Below are 11,234 nucleotides of genomic sequence, written 5' to 3' on the forward strand. Positions count from 1 at the left end.
TCTATGACTCTAAATCCACCAATTCACCTTTAACCAGAGCACGTTACTTCTTCAAAGAACAAACTGGATAACCATGATAACCCTTTCACAAAACCACATTGACTCTGCCTAATTAGCTTGAATTTTTCTCAGGCCTTGCTATATATCTTTAGTAATATTTTCTGTATGATTGTTCTCATTTGTTCTTCACATTTCTAGTTATATTTGGCAATAGCAGTGATTCTGCAGCTTAGAAAATAATTAGCTTCAGTGCTGCACACAGAACATAAATTAGATCGGAAGCACCAAAGGTTCTGCAAAGTGAAGCAGATTGAGGTTTGCTTTTCCAGGGATTCTTGGCTCACATGTTTGGACAGAGTTGGATTACGTTTGCATTGACTGAAGGAGTTTTGCTTCAGCATAAGTTCTCCCTCAAATAAAAAGGTTAACATTCTCGAAAATAGATAAAAGAATTCCACAGATATTCATCTTCAAACAGTTGAAATCTTCCTCAAAGGGTCAGAAAATCTTATAAAAGAGCAGGAAATGCAAGAGAAAGGTATATCAAATCTTGATGCTTATTTACATACATTACAAGATGAAGACATTGTTGAAAGGAATTATCCTGTAATTCGTGGATAAATTAAGAATAGATCTTCTAAATAAAGATACTATTCCTTCAGAATGAAATTTTATTAAATTGAATTGTACAATGATTGGGTCACTCGTGACAGTTCTTCTGAAGCCAAGAACTGAGTTTGATAATAATTTTTCAGAATTATTGTGTAACCTTTGACGTGTATGTTAGCAGCACTGCATGTGCTAGGGTGCATAGGTGAGGAGCAAGTTATGACTTGTAAAGAGAAGCTTATGGCAGGAACCTGATAAGATTATGTTTGGCTAAATAATGAACCCAACTGAAGTGAGACACCATTGATGAAATGCCGTAACACATAATGGTTGGAATTCAATTCTCTCACTGCCCTCCCTCCCATCACTGCTGAGTGGTGGGGTGGGTAATTATGTAGAATCAGCAGGGAGGTGGAGGGAGGTATGGGGAAGAGGGTGCTGGAACGGTGCTGTTGGCTTCATCAACTCCCCCGAGTAAATTAGCAGGAGGGATGGACGAGGTCATGCTCAGAAGATAGTTAAGTCCCTTAAGTGACCAATGATTGGCCACCTGCATTGCAATTATAAGCCAATAAAAGGTAGTGACCTCTCTCTGGAGTTGGGATGTAATTCCCTTGATTGAACTGTCTGTGACCCCATGGAGGATCCACTCAATGGTAAGGGTCCATTCGGCTGAATCAGCCCAGCAGGTCTGCTACTCTTCCTGGTGCTGTTAGGATTGAAGAGCTGCCAACCCTCCAATTGGCCTGCAACCTCTTGAAGGCCTTGGAACAGAGGCAACCCCCACCCCCTGCCAACAAACAACAGGCACTTTACTACGAGATTGTCATCTCATTGCATTGGGGTAAGTGAAAATGGCCAGTATGGAGTTTTTCCCAGCCTTCCAGCCATGGATAGGACCAAAGGTTTTGGCAATAAACTCAGTCTAATGGGTACAAAGTAGTGACTCCTTACAGCATCTCACTGCCAGTAGACTTGGGTTTCTGTTAATGTTTACAATAGACCCATGAAGGACAAGAAACAAGATGCTGATGTTCAAACAGAAGTGCAGATAGGAAATATCTGTTAACATTGACAGCAGAATCACTGAATTTAGAAAAAAGAGAGGGCATGATAAAAAGCATTTTCTTACAGCTTGTGACTGAATCTTATTGTTCTCTGCCCAAGAGGGGCTTTGGAGGCACATTCAGTCAATCAGGGCTTTCCAAAATGAACTGGATAATTAGTTGAACAGACAAGATTTTCAGAGCTACAGCATAAAGGCAAGGGAGGGGGATACCTGAGGTGATCTTACAAAGAGCCAGCATGTACATGAAAGACTGCATGGCCTCCAATTGTTGTGACCATTCTATGAAACTATTTTTTTAAAAACTGAGGAGCTTAAATGAAATTTGGGGCGGCACAGTGGCTCAGTGGTTAGCACTGCTGCCTCACAGCGCCAGGGACCCGGGTTCGATTCCACCCTCGGGCGACTGTTTGTGTGGAGTTTGCGCATTCTCTCCGTGTCTGCATGGGTTTCCTCCAGGTACTCTGGTTTCCTCCCCACAGTCCAAAGATGTGCAGGCTAGGTGGATTGGCTATGCTAGATGTGTAGATTAGGTGGGTTATAGGGGGATGGGTTTGAGTGGGATGCTCTGAGGGTCATTGTGGACTTGTTGGGCCGGAGGGCCTGTTTCCACACTGTTGGGATTCTATGAAAGGCTAAATCCTATAGTGTTGGTCAGCAACAAGATTAGAAAGAGTATGAAATACAAGACAAATCTAGAATTGAATAATAACAATAGAGCCTGTAGCAACATATTGAAGAGGGCAGAGGGATTGAAAAATGTGAGACAGGACACATTGTGCAAATGAGCTTCCATTCTAAATCTTTAAAATAGAAAAGTAACCAAGAGCAGGGCTAATAGAAGAATGAGAGGAGATATGATTGAAATTTACAGAATACTGACAAGCCTGAGTAGAGTGGACGTGGAGAAAATGTTTCCACGAGTAGGAGGGACTGAGACCTGAGGGCATAGCCTCAGAGTGAAGAGATGACATGGAAAATAGGTGCAGGAGTAGGCTATTTGGCCCTTTGAACCTGCACCACCATTCAGTATGATCATGCAATGTCAGTATCCCATTCCCACTTTCTCTCCATACCCCTTGATCCCTTTAGCTGCAAGGCCACATCCAACTCCTTCTTGAATTTATCTAATGAACTGGCCCCAGCAGCTTCCTGTGGGAGAATTTCACAGGTTCACAACACTGAGTGAAGAAATTCTTCCTCATGTCAGTCCTGAATGGCTTACACCTTATTCTTGGACTGTGACCACTTGTTCTGGACTTCCCCTACATCGGGAACGTTCTTCCCACATCTAGCCTGTCCAGTCCCATCAGGATGTTTTATGTTTCTGTGAGATCTTTCCTCATTCTTCTAAATTCCAGTGAGTACAAGCCCAGTTGATCCAGTCTTTCCCCGTATGTCACTGAGATAAGGAGGAATTGCTTCAGCCAGTGAGTGGTTAATCTGTGGATCTCATCGCTGCAGATTGCTGTGGAGGCCAAGTCATTGAGTATAGTTAAGACAGAGATAGGATCTTGATTGGTAAGGGGTCAAGAATTATGGGGACGAAGCAGGAGAATGGGGTTGAGAAACATATCAACCATGGCGGAGCCTACTCAATGGGCCGAATAGTCTGCTCCTATGGCTTACGGTCTTAAGGATAGTGAAACAACCAAGTACAGCCTCCATTAAGAACATTTCAAATTTGTTGTACTGTGATGCTATGGCAGCAGGAATGGGATATCTTACACACCTCACCAGCAGTCAGCAGTACTTGGCCCTGTACTAACTACATTACAAACAAAATGAGTTTACAGCTTTTAAATCTATCACAAAGGGGATACAATCCACAAAGCACCAGTGAGAATGAAATCCGGTTAGCTTTGTAAACTCTGTATCTTGGCATAATTTGGCTAGAAAATATCCAAAAAGGTATTTCATTCCTTCAAATGGAAGGGCTGACCACAACTGACTAAGAAAGACCTAATTCTATTTGAAATTCTGCTTTTTATAAATGGCCATATTTTTGTTTAGTTTGGAAATTAAGATGCAGCTTTCAACCAACTTTAAAGTATCTAGTGTATGGAATGGAATTTGTTGATTTGGTCATATAAATCCATCTGACTAATAAAAGTTAAAATATGTGTGAGTGCATTTCTTGGAAGGCTTTTCAAAAACTGGGAGGTGGAATCCCATTGGGCTTTACACTGATGTCAAATGAAGGTCATTGGCATTGCTTGTTTTAATCAGATTGTTTTTCTTGTTCTGACACATGCACCTAAAAAGACACATGTAATTCGCAGGAGACTTTTACTCATAATTTGTAGAGCCTTTCACAGCTCACCTTTCTGGATTTGCAAGTATGGGTTTTTTTTTGGGACAGACAGCAGAACGTTTTAAAACAAAATTTATGTAAATTAGAAAGAAGTTAAACTGGATGCTGGAAATCTGAAATGGGGAAACAAGCCACAACAAATGATTCAGCATCTTAGGAAAAAAGGTTGCCCTATCTTCTCTCTTCAATTCCTTGCTGAGTCTTGGATAGGCACATGGAGGATAGTAAAATGTAGGGTACGCAGGGTAGATTGATCTTAGTAGGATAATAGGTCGGCACAACATCGTGGGTCGAAGGGCCTGTACTGTACTGTGCTGTACTGTTCTATGTTCTATGTCTTGAGTGTAAATTGGACTGACTTCAGCAGTCAAGTGTTTGAAAAAGTAGTTCTGTGTCTTACATGCTCTGGTCATTGCCCTGTGACCAGCATGAACTCTTGCACTTTCTAATTCTCTCACCCTTGCCAATAGTTAAGTCTGCATCGACATGACATCCGTGATAGCAGGTGGTAGACCATGATAGCATCCAGCCCCATTAGAAATAAAATAATCTGATCAGAGTTTATGGAAAGAGACTGAATGCTCTGGCACAAAATTAGAAGTTTCATTGCTTTCATTAACTGGATCCAAAAGTCAATTGGCAGATTGAAACAGACAGTGTCATAATTCATTGTTCCAAATTGAATGTGGCAATCCTTGGTATCACATTAAAATCTACCAGGACGCGATTGTCTAATGTCTCTTCCCTTGTTAATAACTTAGCGTGTTCTGTAATTTGAAGGAGTCGCTTCAACTCATCGGTAATCTCTAAGATGAAAGAGAAGTTACACATTGGAGGTAGTCGTGTGAGCTTCTGCTATGCCCTTCTTACAGATCCATTGGATTTTTTATAAATTAGAATTTCCAACTCTAAATGATACTACCTTTGCTTCCAGTAGTTTTGCTGCATTATTGTATATTTAATTACTGTCAGAGCTCCTGGGCAATAGACCAGAACAAAGTGGCAGAAACAGTCCTTGAGGTTTGATAGATGGCTGAGTTTCCTTTATATAGATTTGCAGGCAAGTAAATTGAATTGTACGTGGTTTAACTTCAGATGCCTTTTCTCTCACAAAGCGTGAACTTTAAACAGCCCTTGCCCAAATGCAGGGCACTGAGTCAGAGCTATTCAATGGTTTCACATAAACCACCAGTTCCAACAAACAGTGTCTCACATTTTAACTAACTGCCTGCCTTGCCATAAATATTCTTTTGATCTGAGTTTCAGTGTTAACTTTAGAAATGTCTGCATTTGGCTGAAACCTCAAGCTACCGTACTGGCCTCTCTAGATCAGTAATATACCAGGAATAAAAACCGAAATCTGCTGCTTTATTCCCTGTGGTTTTCATGTAAGAGTATTAATAATATAGATGGATTAAATAATACAAATAAGAACCAACCACTGTTATTAAAGAGATCACAATGTTGACACATGCATTGTGCATTGCTGTGGGGCCCGTTAGTCAAACAGTCCAGTAAGAGTCCTGTGTTTGTAAAATCTAAAATTCTGAAGACTACATTTTCTTCCAGAATTTTCTATAATTGTCAACTGTGTTATCCTTTTTCAGTTTGATCACCACGTTCAAGGGCATAATTATCACCACACCAACAAAATCAAAAATACTCCTAATACTCAAATCTCCACGATAATCCTCAACATCGGTGCCCCTCAAGGCTGCGTACTCGGCTCCTTACTATACTGCTTCTACGCACAAGGCGATGTGGCCAAATTCTGCTCTGACTCCATTTGCTTATGACACCACTGTAGTGAGTCAGATCTGAAACAACAACAAGACAGAGTCCAAGAAAGAGATACAGGCTTAGTGACAGGTGTAAAGACAACAGGCTCTCTTTTCAATGTCAGTAAAATGAAGGAGCTTGTCATCAACGTCAGGAAGTGAAGTGGAGGACACACTCCGGTCTGTATCAATGGTGCTGAGGCAGAGATGATTGAGAACTTCAAGTTCCTAGGAGTAAATATGACTAACATTCTGTCCCGGTCCATCCACGTTGACGCTATGGTCAAGAAAGCACAACAACGCCTCTACCTTCTCAGAAGGCTAAAGAAATTTGGCATGTCCACAATGACTCATCAATTTTTATTGATGCAGTAGAGAAAGCAACCTATACGGATGCAGTGCAGCGTGGTATGGCAACTGCTCTGCCCAAGACTGCAAGAAATTACAGAGAGATGTGAACACAGCCCAGTCCATCACACAAATCGGCCTTCCATCCATTGGCTCCGTCTATAGTTACTGCTGCCTCAGGAAAGTAGCCAACATAATCAAAGACCCCTCCCACCCCGCTCATACTCTTTTCCACCCTTTTCCATTGGGCAGAAAATACAAAGTTTGAAAACATGTACCAACAGATTCAAGAACAGCTTCTTCCCTGCTGTTATCAGGCTTATCAGAGATTAAAGTTGATCTTTCTTTGTACCTTCCCTGTAGTTATAACACTATATTCTGCATTCTATTCTAGTACCCTGATGTACTTATGTAAAGTATGATCTGCCTGGAAAGCACATAAAACAAGACTTTTCACTGTATCTCAGTACACGTGACAGTAATAAATCAAACCTTAGATTACCAGCAATCTGATCATCAGTCAATTAGGAACCAGGTCCTGCCTCTTGTCCCTTTATTAGTTTATTTGGAAATTTACTTGATAATAAAATTAGATCACCATTTTTACAAGAAAGTGCTCTACTCAGACAGTATAGTTCTGGTCCCATGACATATGAAAGATGTTCGAGTATTGAAGAAAAAGGAAGAACAATTAGACTAACTCCAGTTTTGATGTTTGTATTTATCAGGAAAACCAGGGACACTTGAACCTTTCCATCTTGAAAGACATATCAAATAGTTGGTTTTGTTGTATTCAGTATTCCAAATGCAGAATTGTACACACTGTTCCAAAAGTGTCTTCGCCAATCTCCTTTACAACCACAACATGATGTCCCAACTCCTTTATTCAATGTTCTGACCAATAAAGGCAAGCATGCAAAATGCCTTCTTCACCACCCTGTCTATCTGCGGCTCCACCTTCAAGGAAATGTGTACCTCCAGTTCTAGGTGTCTTTGTTCAGCAACTCTCCCCAGTGCCCTACCATTAACTGTATAAGTCCTGCCCTGGTTTGCCTTACCAAAATGCAGCCTCACATTTATCTAAATTAAACTTCATCTGCCACTCCTTAGCCCATTGGCCAATCTAATCAAGATCCCATTGTACTCTGAGGGAATCTTCTTCACTGTCCACTACATCGTCTATTTTGGTATCATCTACAAACTTACTAACCTTACCCCCTATATTCACATCCATATCATTTATGTAAATGATGAAATGACAATAATAGACAATATAGGAAACAGAATAATGGATAATAGCTATTTTTCAGACTGGAGTTCCCCAGGGTTCAGTATTGGGTCCCCTGCATTTCCTGATATATGTGATCTAGATCTTGGTATGCAGGGGACTATTTCACAGTTTGAGGCTGACACAATACTTGGAAGAATTGTAAACTATTGAGGAGGAAAGTGCAGAACTCCAGAAGGATGTTGACATGTTGGTGGAGTGGGCAGATAGGTGGCAGATGAAGGTCAATTCAGAGAAATGTTACGTGACACACTTCGATACAAAAAATGGACACAGTATAAAATGAAGTGTACTATTCTAAAGAGTGTGCTAGAGCATAGAGAGAGCTATCAATAAAGCATAGTGTTCTAGTCTTCAGGAATAGGAGCATTGAGTACAAGAGCTGGGAGGTTAGGATTTAATACTGGTTAGATCTCTGCTGGAGTATTGTCTGCAGTTCTGGGCACCACACTGTAGGAAGGATTAGAGAGAATGCACAATTGTTTACAAGAACAGTTCCAGGGATGAGAAACTTCAATTATGAGAAAAGATTGGAGAAATTGGGAAGTGAAGGTTAGAAGGAGATTTGATAGAAGACTTCAAAATAATGAGGGACCTGGACCAAATAAACAGGGAGAAACTGTTTCCACTCAGAAACAGATCGAGAACCAGAAGGCGTAGTACCAACGTGTTTTGCAAAAAAGGCAAATGTGAGGTGAGGAAAAATGTTTTCACACAGCAAGTAGTTAGGGTCTGGAAGACACTGCCTGCTAGTGTGGTGGAGGCAGGTTCATTTGAGGCATTTAAGTGGATGATTATTTAAATAGAAACAACATGTAGGGTTGCAGAGAAATAACAGGAAATTGGCACTGAGTCAGAAGGCTCAGCAAGTTGGTGAGGACGTTAGGTAGAATGGCTTTCTCCAAAACAGTAACAACTCTGTGATTCATTTTGCAAAGTGCTTCCATTGGGCTGAATGGAGATGGCCTTATAGCTCTGTATGGGGCAGCTAGGCTATGGTGAGAAGGACTGACACACCTGCTGAGGTGATAAAATCCTCAATAAGCACACATTAAAATGAAGAGGAATTAAAGGATTAGCCAGAAAGTTAAAGGGAGCATACTGTTAATTGACTGAGACGGATGTAAACCACTGCCCAGGTGGAATGAAAGTGAGGCAGTTTAATGATAGAATTCTTCAAATCAAGAGTATAATTACAACCAAGCTCACAACGGCCAGCTATTATTTTGTTTTCGAGCTTTCACTGTTCTTCTGAAAAGCAAACTATTCAAATCTATATTACAGCTGCCCAGTCACAGTGGGAAACTGTCAGAGAGTAGTGTTCTTGCTCACAAATCTTTGGCTTCTCAAGATGATTCATACTAGTCTGTGTATTTCTCAATAACTGAGGATAGAGTCAAAGCTCCCAGCACATTGATGCGTTGCCAGGTTTCAAGATGGATTAGCTTTGCATTTATGTCATCGATTTTGTGATGAGAAGCAGGGCTGGGTTTGAGTTGTGTCATCTAACATTTCTTGTTTTGGCAGGACCTGACAGGTGGAGGATTTGAAGGAAACTTGAATTCGCTGAAATTGACGGAAGGATTGGACTACTATCATTTCAGTTAAGGACCCGTGCTACTACTATTATATGGTTGACTACACCGGTGCCTGCAGGAAGATAGAAAATCATTTTGTCTCATTATGGATTTTATTACAGTTAATTCAACATGCAGTTGAGTTTGTCTGAGAAGACTTTTTAGTGGTGCCTTGTGCTTTCGATAATGTTTCAGGGGCAGGGTTCATGTCTGCAGTTGAACTCATAGATCGCACAGAACTAAGTGTCTAAGTGCATTAAAAATTACCAGATAATTCTATTCACAAGAATAGAAGTGCTCTTCCAGCAGAACCTCTTAAACCCACGACCACTACCCTCTAGAAGGACAAGGGCAGCAGATACATGGGAACACCACAAAGTTACCATACAAGACACTCACTGTCCTGCCTTGGAAATATATCGCAGCTGATTCAGTGCTGCTTTGCCAAAAACATAAAATTCACTTCCTAATGCATTGTGGGTGTATCTACGTCACAAAGACTTCAGCAGTTCAAGAAGGCAGCTCATCACCACCTTCTCCAGGACAATTGGAGATGACCAATAAACGCTTGTCTAGCCATCAATACACACATCCCATGAATGAATACAGAAAACAAACTTGCACTTTAGAACATTCTTCACAACCCATGCGTGTCTCACTTTAAAGCCATTTTTTTAGCTGTATTCTAGCCAGCTTCTTCTGAGAAATTTATTTTATCGATACACTTTCTAGCACCATTGTTTACAGCATTGATCAGACTCAGGGGATTTCTTTCATGGCTACCTTCCTGCAATATTGTATTTTGAATGGTCTTCAATGTAAATTTACTAATAAAATTTGACAGTGGAAAGAAACTATGATCAGGGCAAAAGCTATCAACACTATAATATGGTGTAGTATTCCAAAATGAAAGGGTTGCAAGCAGGTAGAAATGCTAAATCACACACAGAGATCCCGCAGTTTGTAACAGGTTCTTGTTCTGTTAGAAATCCACCCAGTTTATGCTGGCCTTTAAATGCAAGCAAGAACTGACTGTGGGGGGTTGAATCTAAAGATCCACTTCCAGTCTTCCCATTTCAAAGGAGTTCTTTGGCTCTGTTTTGAAAAGCCCTAAACCATGAGCAGGAAATGTAATCAATTCCAAAAGGATTCCGCAGTCTTGGCAACACAAGGTTGAGAAACATCATTTTTCTCCCAAGCCACTCCAGGTCTACACTCTTCCTGCCATGAGAGAGTGGAATGGGACCACTCTGGTGGTTTGTGTAATGTGTCTTTGAAACAATCCTGTTGGTGGTATGTAACCACTACTCCAGTTTCAATGGGAACAGCTCTTTCATTCATGAGTGTGCCTGCTCTGCAGACTCTGATGACTACACCATAGTACTGATGAAATGCTGTAAGAATGCAGTGTTCACATTCAGGCATCACTCACTTAGATCACACACATTCAGAACTACCACATGGCTTTTCTTGCCAAATTTGGAGAATGAATAGCCCTTGCAAACCCTGGATAATTGCAGCCGAGGCCTTGTCTATCATCTTGAACGCTTTCTGGGCAGTTATACATGTGACATATCACTCAAGGAGGCCAGAATCAAACTGGTTGAGCAGCCTTTGGTGTAGGTGACAATAAGGTGTGTTTGAATTATTGCACAAAAGAGAGAATAAGAAAGCAGACTCCGGTCTTGCACACTCACACACATGTATTTTTGCAACTATATTAGCGACTTAGTTTTGTTTAAGTATATGTGACAATTTTTGTTGCTGTCTGTTATTCTGTTGACCTCATGGCTAGAGTGGTAATAGGTATTCACAAGCCTTCCACGAAGTACCTGGTGTCTCTTTCCATTCTGAAAGATGTCTCTTCTGCCTTTCATTCCTGGATGTGTCTATTTATGTGCGTTAGTCAATGTACATAATTTGCTGTAAGGTGAAAAACACAATTAAAAGACATTTTTAACATCAGTATATGATATGTGATGCAATATTTCACAAATCATTGTCTAGGCCATACATCTGTAAGTCAAACTCCTCTTCAACTGGTATCAATTTTTATCAAAAGGAAATCTGAAATAGCATTGGCCAGCATTTAGAAGGCCTAAATATACATGTGTCTTCTGTGGGATGTTTTATCAAAAACTAACATTGCACTTGAAACACTGGGAATGAGAAAGCGAGAGGCTTGGAATGTGGACCAGAATCTGATTCTGCTGGGCTTACACCCTGTTTATTCTGAGCCTTTGAATTCCAGATG

At 40.7% G+C, this 11,234-nt stretch overlaps 1 long non-coding RNA gene across 1 annotated transcript in view; it reads left to right on the forward strand.

Moving 5' to 3' along the window:
• LOC109933154 overlaps positions 1 to 10,905 on the forward strand; it is a 31,699-nt gene extending 20,794 nt beyond the window's left edge. Inside the window, exon 3 of the long non-coding RNA XR_007264573.1 lies at positions 8,931 to 10,905. This is a non-coding gene — a long non-coding RNA (uncharacterized LOC109933154). The remainder of the gene's footprint in view (positions 1 to 8,930) is intronic.
• The last annotated feature ends 329 nt before the right edge of the window (positions 10,906 to 11,234 follow it).

This window comes from Rhincodon typus, chromosome 23 (assembly GCF_021869965.1).
Source record: "Rhincodon typus isolate 14 chromosome 23, sRhiTyp1.1, whole genome shotgun sequence".
Taxonomy (NCBI): domain Eukaryota; kingdom Metazoa; phylum Chordata; class Chondrichthyes; order Orectolobiformes; family Rhincodontidae; genus Rhincodon; species Rhincodon typus.